Source organism: Spea bombifrons, chromosome 2 (assembly GCF_027358695.1).
Source record: "Spea bombifrons isolate aSpeBom1 chromosome 2, aSpeBom1.2.pri, whole genome shotgun sequence".
Taxonomy (NCBI): Eukaryota; Metazoa; Chordata; class Amphibia; order Anura; family Pelobatidae; genus Spea; species Spea bombifrons.
This window is the reverse complement of record NC_071088.1, coordinates 27303085-27322621: the sequence shown is the minus strand read 5'-3', so window position 1 is coordinate 27322621 and position 19537 is coordinate 27303085.

Here is a 19537-nt window from a genome sequence, read left to right as displayed (position 1 = left end):
ATATAATTTTACTTTTTTAAAACTCAGCAACAGACATCACGTTGATACTAATCATCTGTTGTCATATGATATGTGTCATGTTCATACCGCCTAGAACGGAGGTTCACCTGCAGGAGTTTGTTCTCCTATCCTCTATGCAAGATAGATATACTTCAGGGTCTTTTTGATGTGCTGATTCTAAACCAATTCTAATACCACAGTTAGTATAAATAAATGCTTGATTCACTACACCTCTGTGTTCTGAGACTGCTTTACATTAGGAAGTAGTGTACCTAAAGGGGGGTCCACCCCAGGTGGCACTCAGCAGGGGGGTGCCCGGTGGGCCGACAGGAAAAGAGTTTCATCACACACTGCGTGGGCGCCACGGCGGTAAGGTGCGGTCCTGCGTTAGGCGGCCCTATCGAGCCGCAGAGAGAGCTACATGGCCCCAGTGATGCTCGTCCGGCCCACGGAAGAAAGGTAAGGGGGAATAAATAGGTGAATGAATGAGTGTTTAGGGACAGAAATCGGACAGGCAAAGTGTTTAGGGGGGCAGAGGTGGCACAGGCAGGTTGCTAAAGGGGCAGAGTTGGCACAGGTAGGCTGTTTCATGGGAAGAGTTGGCACAGGCAGGCTGCTTCAGGGGCAGAGTTGGCACAGGCAGGCTGCTTCAGAGGCAGAGTTGGCACAGGCAGGCTGTTTTAAGGGCAGATGTGGCACAGGCATGCTGTTTCAGGGGCAGAGGTGGCACAGGCAGCCTGCTAAAGGGGCAGCAGTGGCAGAGGCAGGCTGTGTTAGGGCCAGAGGCCTACCATGTCAATGTCTGGCTCAGTGTATCGTTATGGGAGTTATGCTGTTCCATATCTGTTCAGTAAATGTTATTTAATTGTTTAAAGTAAAGTAATTTATTTTTTCAGATTTCTATTTTTTTCAGTTGACATACAGTTTAAAAAGGTGTGAAATATTCCTGCCATCATTAATTTGTTTGTGTGAGGGGTGTGACATACAGGATCTGCCCCGGGTGCCAAATACTAGGTACGCCCCTGACAATAGGATCTCCTTGTGTGCGCTCGCCACCTTTGATACTTTGCTTTAGTCTCCAAGTGCCAATGGGCTTAAACTCTGGGGAAAGGGGGCTGCTCTTGGTGAAGAACCAAGGCTTCCTCCTAGTTTGAAATTTCTGGCAGAAGCGAAGTACTAAGATTATCCGAACTTGTCACGAGTAAAGTGTTAGGTCTAAGCATAGTAGCTCCAGATTTTAACTGTTACACGTACTTTACTTTATTTTAATTTTGTTAATTTAAAGTATTCTCAGGTATCCATCTAAATGAACAAGGCAAGCCATTCCTTTGTACAGTGTATGTATGTAAGCATATTTTTTATTCTTTTTCCTGATTTACCTAACTAGTCACCACCTGTGATTATGAGTTATTATGAAGTGAGTTGGTTCCAATAGTAAATGCCTTGCCCCGGTAACAAAACATGGAAAATTTACATTAACAGAGGTGGGTGCGAGCTGACTTGTGCACCATCAGTACTCAGTGGGTTACTGGAAAGTCTACTAATCTGCCCGCTGTCAGAATACAAGGGGTAACAAAAAAGTACCATAGATTTGTTACTTTTCATACTGTAGCTCTGAACAGTACAGGGAATCAGCTCACTGGGATCGCTAATATTGCAAATGATTGGACAGCTTTGGGGGAAAAAAATGTCATTTTAGTAAATAACTTAAAAACTTAAAAGTAAAAACATTAATTCAGTTCAATAGCATGTTACCATATAAACTTCAGCAGATGCATAAGTTTATGCTTTCCACTAAAGGTTAAATTATATATAAACAATGCCGAACAAAAACATTTAGGATGCCTTTTTTGTTTTAATGGTAACAACCAATCAGTGCCTGCTTCTGTCACATGACAATTAAGTTTTCCCTGACAAATTTGAATGAAGCAGAATTTTACATTCCTTGTGGGAAGGGCCTGGGCATTCAACAGTACTGAGCATGGTGTTTCTAATGCTGCATGTTAGCGATTTATAACAATGTATCACCATTAAGAGCATTAAGAGCAAATGATAATTACATTCATACAATTGGTAATCTATTAGGGGTTTGGAAACAACAACCTTGAAACGGTGAAAGGGCTTGTCACAGATGAAGGTGTTTATCTCAATAGGTGCTAGATTTTAAAAAGGTTAAAAAAGTTGTCTTTAGGAATTAAACTTTAAACTATGAGGATTAGCCATAAAAACCTATAATCTATTAAGCACATGGGCAAAGACAGAGGAGAGAGAGGATTTATTGAAGTATATAAAATTGTGCACTGTATAGATAATGTCAAGTTGAGTTACTGTTATCAAACTAGCACAGATGGTTGGACAAAGGAGCGTGAAAACTAATTACAGAAATACCCCGATTTGGAGCAGATGTTGGGAAGATATTTTTTTTATTTATTGAATTATAAATCTGTAGAGGTTTACTTGTCCTGATAAGGCTGTTGCACTTCAAATATCTGAATCATTCAAGACCATTTCAGCCAGGAAGCAAAATAAGAACCACTTTTTTAATTTATTTTTTTATTTTGTATTTATTTATTGTTTTAGCGGTAAAGCGTCGTTTATATTGTTTAAATGTATTGGTTCTAAGCAAATAAAAAGTTCTGAAAATAAATGTGTTGCTGTTAGTTTAACTGAATCAGCTTTACAGTGAAAGGAAATTGCGCCATTTGTCTTCTTCCAATTCAGCTCCTGTAGCGTTCGATCGTCTTAGTTGCACATTACATCTAAATGGTGCATCATTAAACTAAAGAGCTTTGTTTTAATTGTTCAACTACTGTCTGTCACCTGTGGTGAGGAAGTCATTACAGTCACCGATTTCAGGGTTATAGATGGATTTGTGCTGTTATGATTACTCCTAAATCATAGTGTATTAAAATAATACTTGTTATTTAATATGTCTGTTCTTTGAATGACTCCATTCAGGCATTTTGATATTACCAGAAGCATGTGATCCACTAGGGGATAAAACTTTGGAGGGGCAAAGGGCAACGATGGCACAGACACGCTCTTTTTAGGGGCAAAGAAGGCACAGATAAGCTGTTTGGTGCACTGACAAGCTGGAGGCAAAGGTATGTGGCACTGTAGGCCATGGGGCATTTTTCACACCGGGGCCCTGTGTTTCCTAGTTACACTCCTGAGGACAGCTGCAAATTCCTAGGGCCAAATTACACAGCCACACTGACATGGAGCCCCCCCTATAGTTGCCACACAACTTGCTAGCCCTGATTGCTGCAGCAGCTCACATGTCCTAGCAGCAGGAGGTGATGGGAGAACAGTTAATGGATGTGCTGGTGGTTGCTAGGCAACACAGCTGCAGCATGGCTGCAGAAAAACTGTAAGGAAAAACAGATGGGGCTACATCTATTAGGTGCATCTTTAGTCGTTTTATACATACACATTATGTTGGCTTTTTTGGTAAATTATAATGTTTACATATTCTTTATAAACAATAATTCAGAGAGTTCCAAAGCTAGTGCTCAACTTTACATAATGAAAGGGTTAAACCACGTACATTTTAAGAAACAGGTTAACTTTAAAAATGACTGTTGTGTAACCTAACAATTTCTCCTTAAGTGTTCCTAAAATAAGATTTGTTTGTTTGTTTAATCCCAAGAGCAGACACAAAGCATGACATTTTTTTGTCGAGCTTCTCTTCCTTTCCACCATCCTTGTAATTTTCATTTTTATATCAGTGCACGGTGGATGTTTTAGTGAAATGGACGTTGCTTAGCAACGCCCATGGACCAACTCAAAAGAACTTATATATATATATATATATCACTGTGAAAATCTACTTTATGTACTTTATGTTTCCTTTTTCTTTGAGTTATGTTATGTGCCAGTAACGCCTGATGCTGTTGTATACTGACAGATTGCACAGTTTATCGGCAAATAAAAAACTTTACGGAAAAACATATTTGAGAAAAAATTACTTAAAAACTTATTTGAGAGAAGTTATTTGGTTAATTGGCACAAACTACGTCTCACCCAGGGTTGAGATTTCTTGATAGATTTGGGGTTTAAAATGGACAGTTCAATGTCCTTGACAGTCCTGTTAAAGAGAAATGCACATTAAAGTACTATATGAGTGCTTTAATAGGCATTTATTTTCAATGGGGGAAATAAAGCCCTTACCTGAGGTAGAAGCATAACCCCTGCAGCTGCCCCCTACACACAAACACATGCATACACAAAAAGCACTCCCACTTTTGGGCTCCGGTTACCCTTGGAGGACGCAGCTGGTACTGCCCATTGACGTCCGTGGGCAAGGAGAAATGGGCAGTGTGTGGAGCATGTCAGGACCCCGCAACCCGGAGGATTCAGGTGTTGACCTAGAGAAGCCGCTTCTCCCGGAGTCTTTGAGGGCGAAACCAAGAGAATTCCAGGTATGATGATTGGGAAGTATTTTTTACCTACATGTCCATAACAGATATTAAAATTAAAGTTTCTGCGGAAATGTGTGCCCATCCAGGCAAAAGAACATTTGTGAGGTCAGGCACTAATGTTGGACGAGAAAACCTGGCTTGCGATTGGTGTTTCAAGGTATTCAATGGAGTTAAGATCAGGGGTCTGTGTCCCACTTAAGTTTCTACGCATCAAACTCTTCAAACTATGTCTTTAATGGTCTGGGGCTTGTTTTGTGCACGGGCATAGTCATACTGGTGCCACAAAGTTGGAAGCATACAATTGTCTAAGATGTCTTTATATGTTATAGCATTAAGATTACCCTTCACTGGAACATATTTATTCGAGCTTAGCCCAAGCTCTGACAATGGATGAAAGCATTATCCCTCCACCAAACTTTACAGTAGGCACTGTGCATTGTGGTTGATAGCGCTCTCCTGGCATCAACCAAAACCAGATTCGTTCATCAGACTTCCAGATAGTGATCTGTGATTCATTGCTCCAAAGAACACATTTCTGCTGCTCCAGAGTCAAGTGGTTGTGTGCTTTACAACGCTCCAGCTGAGGCTTGGCATTCTGCATAGTGGTCTTTGGCTTGTGTACAGATGCTCGGCCATGGAAACCTATTTCATGAAGCTCCCAGAATAGTATGGCTTCCAGATTTTGTGAATCTCTTTTGTAAAGGAATTCTAGAGAACTGTAATATGATGTGTTACCCAGTTACTCTCACAAGCATATCTTTAGATTTTCAGAAATAACAAAATGTTTTTGGAGGATATAGCATAGGATATATTTTTATAGGTTTTATAATTAATATATTAATTATTCATATTTGTAAATGCTAACATATAACAACTTCCACAGACCTTGTCAGAGTCACTAGTGTCTGTACAGACAGGTTAGTGTGGTTTATTTCCTAAAGTGGGTTTGTTAGTGTTAGATAATGGTTTTCTACACCTTTACAATATCGGTCTAATTCTCCCATAGTTCCTTGCATGAGATGCGTATGCTCAAACAGCTATCTTTGACACCAGTACCATAGTTGCCAAATGTTCAGGGAAATCGTCAGTTGTGGTTGACGGCAGGGCCTCCCTAAGGTGGGTCTTAATACCAGGTGGCCAGGCAGCAGTCTGGGGTGACCTAACCAAATGACTCACATGCTGCCTGAGGAGCAGGGCCGGTTGTGGAGATCACGGATCCCCTTCTAACCAACCCAAAAATAAAGAGAGAACGAGGTTTGTCCCTTTAGACCTCTGCTTCTATAACTGTGTGCCAGGGATTTATGCCAAGCACCAGGATATGAGGCCATATCCCTACGCTCAGCACTGAACCCATGAGCACCACAAGGGAGCACTGAAGCAGAGGTTTGAAGAAACAGACCTTGCGCTCTCAAGAAGAAGGAAAAAAGGAGAGGGGGGGTAGATTATAGTGAGAATGGGGAGAGATAAAGGAGAGAGACTTTGAGAAAGGGAAAGAGATAATGAGAAAGAAAAGAGATGTTGAGATAATAAGAGAGATAGGGATATATAAAGAATATGAGATACAATGAAAAAGGGAAGTGGTAATGAGAAAGTGGAGAAAGTGTGTGTGTATGTTAGGGCAAGTGTGTCTCAGGGCCAGTATGTCTGTGGCTGCAAGGGCAAGTGTATGGTAGAATGTTTGTGGGTAAGTGCAAGCATGAATGCGCATGACTATGTGTATGGGCAGGCATTTGTAAGGGCAGTGTTTCTGTATATTTTGACATTCTATCCATATTATTACTGTTTTGGGTCTAAATGGAATAGAATGATTTACTCTAACACATAATTAACCCAGGGGCACTATTTAGTAATTTAAATTTTTAAAAATTGATACTGTCTTTTGAGATGCGGTGCTGCAAATGTATCTACCGCACATCAGGGATGTATGCTAGTGTTGGTGGGTGATAATCTGCACCATAATAACTAGTCGGACCTAAATTATGGTAATTATGAGGGTTGAGAAGAGTGGGCGGAGCTTTAGGGCAATGGGTGTGGAAAATCTTCAAGTAAGTAATTGATAGCTCTGCTGTAAAGTGTCCCTCGATTTTTTTTTTATGTTGGCAACTATGCTGTATGTATACAGCAGCCAGCTCTAGCACATGTGAGAATGCCAGGGGGTCTCATGTGAAATCACTGCTGAAAGGTATAGCCACTAAGATTGTAGTGATGTCACACATAAACATACCTGGGAACTCCCCAGGTTTGAACTGGAGTCACCTGGTGAAGCCCTGCCCCCCCCCCAGGCCTCTGGGACAGATTCTTCTTCTTTCTCCTACCTACTCCCCACACACTTCCTTTTCATGGCTATGTGTGACTAACTTTGCCCCTTCTAGATGCCACTTCCCCAGACGAGGGGAATTTCTAGGTATGCACATGATAAAACCAACTGAGCCATTTAATTTATTTTAATAGTGGGCGATTTTAAACTTAGTATGCAACAACACCCATCAAATTATTTTTATAGCACCTACTGCACCTTTAAAGTGCGCTCACAATTCACAACAGCTGCATCTTATCTTTGGTACTTGGCATTTTTCCAGCAGTTAGCATTAAATAAAAATTAATGTAGGGTGTTCGGAATGCTATTTTGCCTGCATAAAACAAGTGCCCATGAGAAGCACAGATGGGATGAAGGGCTTCCAGATAATTCACATATAGCACAGTTCTGACAAACAGAAGGCTCTTTGAGATTCTACAGCTCCACAGACATTTTTATGTTCGTGGAAAACTATAATTCAAAAGACAGAAGAAAATTATGCAGACTATATACGTATGAAAAAAAAAAACAGCTTTTCTAACCTTACTAATTATTACGCTGACTCTATGTCCTTTCCATTCAGTTCTGATGGCATCATTTTTTGTTGATTGGTAAGAGTTGCTGGGCCTCAGTATTACTGGGTCAAACGTTTTGGCACTCCTCTGATCTTGAAGTTGCAGTCTGCCCTTGCCTATACATGTCTCTTATTAGAAATATTTTTCTTAGACTTATTCTTCTCCATAAAAAAAAACTTCTATTGCATCACTTAAAGTAGAAATGGTGAACTAGCAATAATTTAGCTATTTTTGGAATAGAACACAGAATGCAATGGATATTATAGTCCATAATGTAATAGAGAATTACAGCATAGTAAAAGAGCCAGATGAAAATGTGTAGTTATTGGCTGAACCTCCAGTCCAAAGATATAGATTGCTTAGTAGTTAGATCACTGTTCACATAGTGAAGGTCGGTATGTGAACTCTGCAATGTATTCACATGAGGACTAAAGAATACTAACAACAGTTACTATTATTGCATAAAATTGTATAATCGTATATAGGAAAAATATTTCCATGTGGGAAGGACAAGGAGGCATGTCAGCTTTTGAGGGACTCAAAGTGATTATTTCACTATCCAGACTCGTATCCCATTCAAATCTGGTGCCCCCACATGTCCTATGTATTTACACTTCCAGTCCACATTCCCATCAGCCCATGCAACACCAAAGACATTCACTTTTCTCCCCTTAAAACTTGAGCTGTTACTCGTGTTTCATCCTTCTGATACAGCAACGACCCACTTTTTTCCAAGACCATAATCTCCCAAACTGATTCACCACAAATTACTACACTTCCTATAACTTCCTACACTACATCTCATCCCCATAATTACCTCTTTATTACTCTGTAACCTCTGTCATATTTCTCCACATGATTCCCTTCTGGCTCTTCACATACCATTTTGCAACTAGTAATAAAATAACCCTATTTGTATAACTTGTGTACTTGAATCGTAATTTTTCTGAGACAGTCAAACACCTTTGAGTTTTTTCTAATGTCATCTTTCTGACTATTGTTGTGCAGTTGTTATGTACTTTGTGGAAATCACACTGAAAACCACAATAAAATATCAATGAAGGCCCCTGATGTTTACTATTCCTTGTCTCAGCATCTGCATAGACATTTGGCAGTACTATTTATCATCCTATGCAGGAGAGATACATTGCGCACATTACCGTGTCCAATCACTCTTGGCAGGACTAAAACATATCACACAGACAAACTACCTTTGTGGCTTTTCCAAAGTGATTTTTTTTATTATTTGGGAATCTCCCCAGCTCAAATGACAAAAAAAACATCCCGGTAGAGATGTAGATTCTATTCTCCAGAAACTTGAATATGATTATTTTGTCAAATCAGTTTTATTTCCCTTATACCTTTCACCTCCCTTTTAGCCCCTTTTAGTCCCTTTTTTCTTCTTCTTTCCTTTCTCACTCCCACACTCATAACACACAAAATGACCATGTAGGAAACCACTCTCCCTTATGGCAATTAACACCAAGGGATTGAACTCCTCACGGAAAACAGAGAGGCACCTATGAGATTTCTGGGCAAATAGAGCCGTTGTGATTTTTATCCAAGAGACACACTTCCAAGTGGGGAAGGTACCTAAAGTGACAAACTATTCCATACCCCACTGCCTTCTTTAGCTGGAAAGCGAAATATGCATTTGCAGGCGTATACCTCCTTAACACCAGACAACATGAGTGTCTGCCAAAGATCACATGAAAACTCTAATCCGGGGGGATCAACTGAAAGCTGAATACCTACTCTTGATCTACTAGAGTGCCTGCAGGAACGCTCAATAATATGAAAAGATAACTTAACAAATGTATTTCTGGCAGAGACCTGGAAAGCCATGTACGTGGACGCCATGAAGTAATCTTTTTATTCCCATGTGAATAAAGAGGTTAGCTACAACACATATCACATGGAGTGATAATGCCCCATTGATAATGCGGATAGATTCCCTGATATATGCTCCCACTCAATTTTCCCTCCAATTTTTCTTAGGTGGTGCTCGCAGAAATATTTTGTGAGCACAATATGCTTCTACAAATGTTACATTTAAATTGTTATTCTATATTTTTGGTACAGTTTGCTCATGGTTAATAACACTACATGATAGTGTGATAATATAGTATTAGTTACACAACAGTATTACTTACTGTAATGTCCATTTTGCTCTGTCACACAGTCCATATAAAAGCGAAGTTGATGGAGCTGAAAAAAATCACATTGCAAGGGGGTGGAGCTTTATATTTCTACCCATTTTGACTCCACTTCCTGGGTCTATTTTAAAGGTGATTGAAGAGCGAAATCACAAGTGGAGGCTCCGGGCCGCATAAAGCATGAAAAAAACCACCAATACAAGAGACCTCGCCTGCTCTGAAAACCTCTGCCAACTGGACTTGTTGCCAGCCATGGGTATCGCCACACTCTATAGCATGCTTATAGTACTTGCATATGCAACCCCTTTAAAGTTTGTTACCAAATGGGAAGTAGCTCAGGGAGGGTAATTGACCCAATGCTCCACATGTATGCCTATACAAGAAAATGCATATAAACTCCTTACTTTTTGGTATAAAACTCCTGCGCTACTACATAGGATCATTTCGGAGCTCTCGGTCCAATGCTGGCGATGGCGAGAAAAACAGGGAAGCTTACTTTGTATATGGGGGAGCTGCAGGCTAATCAGGCCATATTGACAGGGAATAAGAGACGCCATTGGGAAATTGACAGATAACCCGCCACAATGTAGCCCAGCAAGCCAGGGCCGTAGCTAGCTACTTTTGCACCCAAGGCAAGAATGGAAAATTGTGCCCCCCAGCTATTTTTACAGAGGCTATTTTATTTACACTGTCCTTACACACGACTGGCCACACACGCTGCCTTTACACACACCTGCCTATTAACACACATATACACATACACTTCCCTTACACATGACTGCCTAGACCAGTGATGGCGAACCTATGACACGCGTGTCAGTGCTGACACGCGTAGCCATTTGGGGTGACACGCGCAGGATTTCCTGCGATTCATCCTCGGCTCCTGCACGGCCGCCGAGGATGAAAGAATCCGTGCTGGAGGACCCGTTCCTCCAGCACAGATTCTTTCATCCTCGGCGGCCGTGCAGGAGCCGAGGATGAATCGCAGGAAATCCTGCGCGTGTCACCCCCCAAAAAAAGGGGGGGGGGGCGGGACGTGCAGTAGCGTACCTAGCGGGGGGCGGGGCGGTGGAGGAGCAGACTCGCAAGGGAGCGGTATCGGAGGTCTTTAACAGACCACCGGCTCCCTTGAGTGATTTTAAGCCGGTTCAAGGATCTCCCTTGAACCCGGCTTAAAATCACTCAAGGGAGCCGGAGGTCTGTTAAAGACCTCCGATACCGCTCCCTTGCGATCCGCGCGGCAACAGCTGTTGTGTGCCGGGGTTTGTTGTCAGATCCCGGCGCACAACACTGAAGCCGCGCCCACCGCTGTCCGTGCCCTCTGAACCCCGTGCCCTCGGAAGAAGAACTGAAGAAGAAGAGGAGCGAAGAGCAGGAAAAGGAGCTGTAAGGAGAAAAGAGGAAAGGTAGGAAAGCATACAGTGTGTGTGGATTGGTATGTGTGTGTGGATTGGTATGTGTGTGTGGATTGGTGTATGTGTGTGGATTGGTATGTGTGTGGATTGGTGTATGTGTGTGGATTGGTATGTGTGTGGCTTGGTATGTGTGTGTGGCTTGGTATGTGTGTGTGGCTTGGTGTATGTGTGTGGATTGGTGTATGTGTGTGGATTGGTGTATGTGTGTGGATTGGTATGTGTGTGGATTAGTATGTGTGTGTGGATTAGTATGTGTGTGGATTAGTATGTGTGTGGATTGGTGTATGTGTGTGGATTGGTGTATGTGTGTGGATTGTTGTGTGTGTGGATTGGTATGTGTGTGGATTAGTATATGTGTGTGGATTGGTATGTGTGTGGATTAGTGTATGTGTGTGGATTGGTGTATGTGTGTGGATTGGTGTATGTGTGTGGATTGGTGTATGTGTGTGGATTGTTGTGTGTGTGGATTGGTATGTGTGTGGATTAGTATATGTGTGTGGATTGGTATGTGTGTGGATTAGTGTATGTGTGTGGATTGGTGTATGTGTGTGGATTGGTATGTGTGTGGATTAGTATATGTGTGTGGATTGGTATGTGTGGATTGGTATGTGTGGATTGGTATGTGTGGATTGGTATGTGTGGATTGGTATGTGTGTGGATTGTTATGTGTGTGGATTGGTAAATGCGGATTGGTAAGTGTGTGAGAGTGATGGGTGTTATGCTGTACCATTTCCAATGTATTTTTCATTATATAATTATGCTCTAAAGTACATCATAACTCCCATCACTCTATACTGTTCCATACAGTGGCAGAGCTGGGAGACAGAGGCCTTGCACCCCCACCGCAGGACTCCTGAAAGGTAAGTAGTTACTAAGCAGGTATGTTAAATAATTTGTTTTTGGTTTATTAAATACAATTATATATTGCAATTATACATTTTTGTAGTTTAAACTATAAATTGCGCAAAAAATTATGTTTTTTTGTCGAAGTGACACACCACGCGAGTTATGCTCGATTTTTTGCCGATTTTTGACACACCACGCCAAAAAGGTTGCCCATCACTGGCCTAGACACACTGGCTTTACACACACACCTGCCCATTAACACACATACATTACCCTTACAAAGGCCTGCCTTTACACACACCTGCCCATAAACACACATATACACATACACTGCCCTCACACACACCTGCCCATTAACATGCATATACACATATACTGCCCTTACACATACCTGCCCATAAACACACATATACACATACACTACCCTTACACATGACTGCCAACACACACTGCCTTTACATACACACACCTGTCCTTTAACACACATATACACATACACTGCCCTCACACATACCTGCCCATTAACATGCATATACACGTAGACTGCCCCTACACACACCTGCCCATATGCGTTGTCTTTACACACACCTGCCCATTAACACACACATACACTGCCTTTAAATACACCAGCCCATAAACACACATATATACATACGCTGCCTTTACACAAATCTTCCCATAAACACACATATACACATGCACTGCCCTCACACACACCTCCCTATACACACACATATACACACACCTGCCCTTACACACATATGCACATACACTGCCATTACTCACCCCTGCCTTTACACACACAATTACCTACACTGCTCTTACACACACCTGCCCATACACACACACGAGCTTACAAACACACACATATATACACATACACATACACTTACACCCCTTTCTCCCAATATCTTTCCTTTCTCATCTTCCATCCTCCACCTAACATTCAATTTTGGAAATGTGAGGTCTGTCACTTCAGACCGCAGCTTCCGTGCTTCCTCATCACTATGTGCCAGCTATTGATGCAGAGCGCGGGGGTGACGTCATATACCGGTGCTCGGCATCATTTGCCAGTGCGTAGTGATTAGGGAGCACGGAAGCCGCAGTCTGAAGTGACAGATCTCGCTCTCCCTAATGTTGGGCCGGTTGGAGGGAGATTGTGATCTCCCCAAGCGGTCCTGCAGCTGCTGATCGGCAGCTGTGCGCCCCCTCACAGCTGTGCCCGAGACGAGTGCCTCTCTCTGTTGCATCCTGTTGCATCACAATAACAAACCAGTCTCGCCTTGCAAAAAATCGATTGTAAAGTAGTCACTAAATGCTGCCAAACTCGTTCCCTCTTGTTGGAAGTCCCCTGGTTGTTAAAGGACTGGCTAGAAAATGGTTTAAGAGATCCTCTCTCTTGAGGAGCTCTCACAAAGTCCTAACGACCAGATGGAGCAGTATAGAACCACATGATTTTATTGGCTGGAACTTCAACAAAGTGTATGCTTTTCCTGCCTGCTGTCTTCCAACGACGAGGATGGGTTGCGAGGGAAACCTACCTAACTCGGCCTCCTTCCTGGGAGCTCCGCAGAGGATGACAGGGAGAGGGAATAGATAAAACTCTGCTCATATACTCATATACACACACGCGCTTTTTTTTCTTTCTCTCTCTTGCCTTCATACTTAGCTTTTTTCATCCCCTTTGTCTGAACCTGACCCCACCCCTCCCTGATTTTTCCCCACTTTGGAGCGGCAGACCAAGGTTATTATAAAGTTGCTTCTACCTAACAACCGAAGGGAGGAATGAGGAAGCATGAAAATAATACTTTGTTCTGTTTTTATCTGATAAAAGATTATTTGATATGCCAATACCCAGGGTTGAATTTTATAGATGAAGAGAATACTGCGGCCCTCATCTTCCAACAATTTACAATAAGCCACAATTAGTTTTTTAAGCGCAACATCAGTGGTAATTAATTGGAGCTCTTGTGGGGCTATCAACAAGTCTTTTTACTTTCTTTAGCTTAAAAATGTATTCTAGGCATAACGTTTGGCTTCCTCATTCAAAGGGAACAATCCTGCTCTACTATGAAAAAGTCAAAGCCGCAAATGAAAATGTAGAGAAGGATTCTGCCAAATCACAAGCTTGTATGCAAGGTTATAACATATGCCCTTGGCGTGAAGGAGGACCCCAGATCTTAAAGCCTCCCGCAAAGCTTCCTGATGCAGAAGTGGGATCTTTGATGATGGCATCTGCTACTAATTATCTTTGCAATTATTTATTACCAGCCAACATGATTTGTCTTCACTGGGTTATTTGTGTATTACATTGACAGCTTGTGTTGATAATGCGACCACACATAAGTGAGTGCTGATTTCACAAATGCACGGTGACATGTTCCAAAACACAGATCTATAGATCCATAACAGAAGGAGGGGGCATTTTGTGTTGTACAACTGTTTGCATGTTCCTCTTAACGAACAGATGGTCTTTGCAACAACTTAAATTTTGCCTTTCCAGACATTCAGTATTATAATGTTCTGTAACAATTTACTGTCCGGTATCTATTTAAATTTCTTACATTAAAGCATTCACATCTATGCATGATGTTTAATTGATTTATATACTATTTTAGTCATTAATTAATATCTTCTTCGTATTACCACGCATAGTCTATACTTGGTGGGTCTCCAAGTTCTGTATATTTCTATTAAACTTATGACCTACACTGTCCTAACACTTAATGAAACATTGAATACATTAGGACTAATATATGCTTAAACTTGAGATAAGAAAGTAGAAACTAAAATTTCCAATTAGGGCAAATTAGTAGAATTGCCTTTTCGTTATTAGACGATTGCTTACAAGGCTATATATTTTTTAATCTGTCATAATTTCCTTGAAGTACCCTGTGTGGCTTTTTCTTTATTTCATGTTTGCTGATATAAGTCACAGTAAACCCTAAAGCCATAAGGTCTTTATACAATTTCACCCTTATTGGTGTGTAACTTGATGTATCGTTCCTGTATTGGGAATGATAGATGTGTGTGATTTTTTTTAAAGGTTGCAGTTTACTAGTCCTAAACAGTGTCACATCACATTGATAAAGCAGTTCCTTGGTGTATCAGTTTTATACATAGGCAGAGCAATTCATAGCCTTTATTTAAAAAATTACACCTGAAATGTTTTGGTAGGGTAGATGCATCGACATACTTTAAAATGTATACATTGATACATGCCTTTTACTTTTGCAGGTAGCCACAAAGGTGTATTTGACTTCTCAATAAAAGACCAACGGGTGACCTCAGGGTAATGGAATGGATGTGGACATCAGAGAGGGTTTGATTATGCAGTAAGATATTCCAATGTTTTTTTGACGGCCAATTAGAAAACACCTAGTCTGCATATTTTTACTGATGTAGAGAGTCAGATCTAAATCAGTCCTTGGTCTTGTCGTAGATTCAGGATAGCTTTATGTGTATCCCACGTATGTTTACATTTCCTCACTGTATTAGCCTCTACTGCTTCTGATAGGAGACTGCTCCATTTATCTACCACCCTCTCTGTAAAGTAACCCTTCTTTACTTTACATCAAAACCTCTAAAGGGGAATTGTTCCACCGGCTCAAGCCTAGGACCTTCTGCTTGAAAGGCATGCAGGGATGAGCAGTTTCTCCTGAGACACAGATTTTGGCTGATACAAATGACAAAGTACATGGTTATAACTAGACTTTTCTACAAGAATAAAAAGGAGGGTAATGATCTCACCTTTTGGTCTCCTCATCTGGCTAAGACTTTTATATGAGCTCATTTTGATCCACTGGAATTGGAAAGAAGTAATCTAGCACAGTGAGATAGAGGGCTTTTAACATGGGAAAACAGTGGTTGTGTTGGTAACTCTTCAAATAACGCAAAGTTGAGCTTGTAGTTGTTTATATGGGGAATGCTGAGTACCTCCACTATTGTTTTTATGTATCTGAGTGCCCCCAGAAATAGCTCATGTTTGTAGGGAATTGGTTTAAACATAGTCCTTTTGTTGGTGTATGTCTAAGCAACAGTCCCAGGACTAATTTCCACACTTTGCCCTATGATAATTGGATAGTCTTCTTGTATGGTGTTTTAGGGGAAACAAATGCTCAATTGAATTATTTTATAATTTATTAAGATTTCTTTTTCTGTTCATTAGTTAAAGAGATATAAAAACAGAAAATATATGCCAGTAAATCCTATTATGGTCTTTGTAATGGCAAGCTTAACACAGACTTCTGAAATGTTAAATTACTGCCCTCAATTAACCTTAATAGCGTTGTATGAAAATAAGAATTAATTAAAGCTTGTCGCTTATATCTCATTAACTCTAATATTTCATAACAGAAGAGTGATGCATGCAACTTATTATCATGACTTGTTACACATTACCTCCTGGAGAATGTTTCCAATGAAACATACATATGCCTGATGTAGGTGGCTTACAATATTCCCTATAAGATATGTTTTCCAATGCGTGAATATGATATGTGATTTATTACTAAATCTTTTTTTTATTATTATTATGCTAGGACCACACATTTTTCACTTAGGGCTGGTAAACATAAGAAGGCACATTACAAATTAACAAAGGAAATTGCTTAACCATTCGTGGTATGCATGCAAATATTTACAAATATTTAGGGTATGATGAATATAATAATGCATCCGAAAACTGGATTTTTTGAAAATAATTTATAGATTCATACATTTTTTGTTTGTTTGTTTGTTTTTTGAATACTATGAACTATTTTTGAAACTTAGCAATTTTATATCTTGAAGGGAATAAAATGATAACTAGGAGCAGATTTGGAATAGAAGATAACAAAACCTCGGAAGAGCTGATAACATTCGATTTAATTCAAAGGGTATAGGTAAAGCTAAGTCAACCCCTTGACCCCCCTGCAGTAACTAACATATGCTCTGGCACAAGTATTTTCACATACACTCTCACTAACACACACTCGCGCTACACACATATTTACACTAACACACACTCTCACAATATGCACAGCATATACAATACAATGATCAATATTGTCATAATCACAGGGCTTGAACCTGAGGTGTACCTGTTATCTGCATATAAAGCAGACTTAGCCTTTACCCACTCAATCCCCTGCTCTCTAGACACACCTGTCATTTCACCTGTGTCCGATTTCCCATTTGTGACTACATGGCTGGCTAAATAAACCTGCTGCTCCCAGCATTTAGTCTTGGAGCATTATAGCCTGTTTTCATTGTAACCTGAGTTTATATATATTGTGCATTCCCTGTTACTCAACAGGCTTGCCGTGGAGATTCTTGGTTGCTGACCCAGCCTTTATTGTGGATTCCTTGCTGAAGACCCGGTTTGTATTTGGCCAGTCAAAGCTAGGGACTCAACCTGGGGGAGAGCTATTGCTCTGTGTAGGGTTTTGTGCATAAATCTGCCCTTGCACCTGAACTCTCACCTAATCCAACATCATTTAACACGCTAAAATTAGAAACTACATCAGCATACTGAACTGAATCCAGTGTAAGATTATATTTAAGGGTGTGTGTTCAGATTCTTGGTATTATACGTTATCTAAAAAATGGAATTATTTTCCGTAATTCACAAAGGCTTGGTCTGAGAAAGGCACAAACTTTTTTTCCGCCAATAGAATGGCATTGAGATGGTATGTGGTTAGGTCTTACAAGCTACTTGCTTTTATGTGGATATCAACTTTGAGTTTGTTTTTTTTAACAAATATGATGATAATATACAAGCTATATGGTATAATGATAATATCTTAATATATTAAATCTAATGGAATAATAAATATATAAATACCTATAAAAATATAGGGATAATAGACAATATTTGCTTCAATCACTTCAATTTCTATCCACATGCACATTCTTGAGAAAATGTCACATTAATTAAATTCTAAAATAAAGGGTAATCGAAAAGACAGGTTAAGGAGCATACAATATGACAACTGGTAAGGCTTTTAAAGAACATGGTAAAAGTTGCGTTTCTGGATAACCTTTAAACATGTAGGAAAACATATCATTCTTATGGTAGATAATACATTGGCCAATCTAGTCTGAATGCTTGTGTCATACTTTTGGCATAGCATTTAAGAAGCCCTTTTAATATAATGTATGTAGCTCAATTGCATATTGAACTTGAGGTTGATGTATTAAAACCTGTAGCCTCGTTTTGCCTATGCTGACCTCATGCTGGTGAACATTGCTTTCTAAAAGCTAGGTTTTATTTCAAATGAAATTTACTGTCAAGAATAGTACAATATCCAAAGAAGAAAAGCAAGCCCCCTCCTAGTAATGCACCAGACCTAGGCCTACATACCCCTGATTGTCACAAGCCAAAAAATTGATTTCATTCCAAAAATAACTGTGGTGTCTATTCAAGCTACAGCGGATGACCGTGTCCTATTTTTTTTTCTTCAAATCCTTAATCACGGAGCTTAAAGAGCAATTCTCACCTTCCAGATCTTTGACGCTTATTCTTGTATCTATATGCAACATATATTAATAGGTAAATGAATTTCACGCTCAACTATGATGCCTCATAAATCTCAGCCTTCTCTTCAACCCTAAGGAACTCACAGGAGATGGAAATTCTTCTACGTTGAGGAGAACAATTAACTCACTTATATACTTAGAGAGCTTTATTGCCTTTCCATTTGAATCTAAACTCCTTTTTCTTAATGGGTCGTAGCCAGTTTCCTTTATTGCAGAACACAGTATTACTGACCTTCATAAAAGATATGTTGACGAGTAAAAAAGTGGCTTTTTTTCGGTCTTGGGACAATATTGTCTTGGCACCCGCACAGAATCTATGCAGGTGATCAGACCATGTAGCCATTTACTTAACAATTCCAGTGGTTCAACCCATTTTCGCAGTGACTGCAAATGGTCAAGTATGATATAGGTGTGTGAGTTATCTTCCAACATGGCCATGTTCTTGTCACATCTCATCTAACCATGTCTTTTGTAGTGGGAAGAACATCATTTTCAGATTCTCTAACAATTCTCTTTGTCAGACTTCCTATTCTTGTTGATCATCCAAAGAAAATTAAAGGCTTGGTTTGTAGCAATTTGCTGGGCAAAAATAGATTTTAATACTATATAAAATCATAGAATGTGCTAATCACCTCCCCACACACACATATATCGTTTTAATAGCATACCCTAAGCTAAATGCTGACAAGTGTCTTATGTCACAGTGATCCCCCTCAAAACTAAGAGTCCCTGGAAAATCTCTTCTGTATGAGCAGGAACAAAGCCAAACATACATTTCTACCAATTGAAGGGAAGTTTATATTTTTATATGGATCCCGAGCAAAAGGCCCTTAGGGGGATTGCCTACAATTGTCAAAAAACTGCATGTGACTATCACCGCCAAACACAAGAAAAGTTAACTCCATAAAGAGAATCCACTGACCACTGATGTTAATTTTTGCAGGTTTTAGAAAGAAAAATAACACAGATCGTCTGTAAGTATATAATAATACAGCAGTTGCCAATCTTTCCTCGTAATTAAAACGGTAGTATGCATTAATTAGTCTGTTGCAGTATATATATGTGTGACAGGTGTGACAAAACAGGTGCTTTTTATTTTAGTCTTCTATTTTGCTCCAAAACACACACAGTATGTTGTCCAACAAGCGCTCAGCAAATATAGTGGAGATTTGCTGCCATCTGGAGCTCAGACAGCCACTCTTGATGTCATTGTAAAGCTTAATTACAATTTACAGCAATCTGATATATACTGTAATATACAGCAATAAATTAAGTATGACTTTTTCATGACTTTAAGGTTTTCTGACAT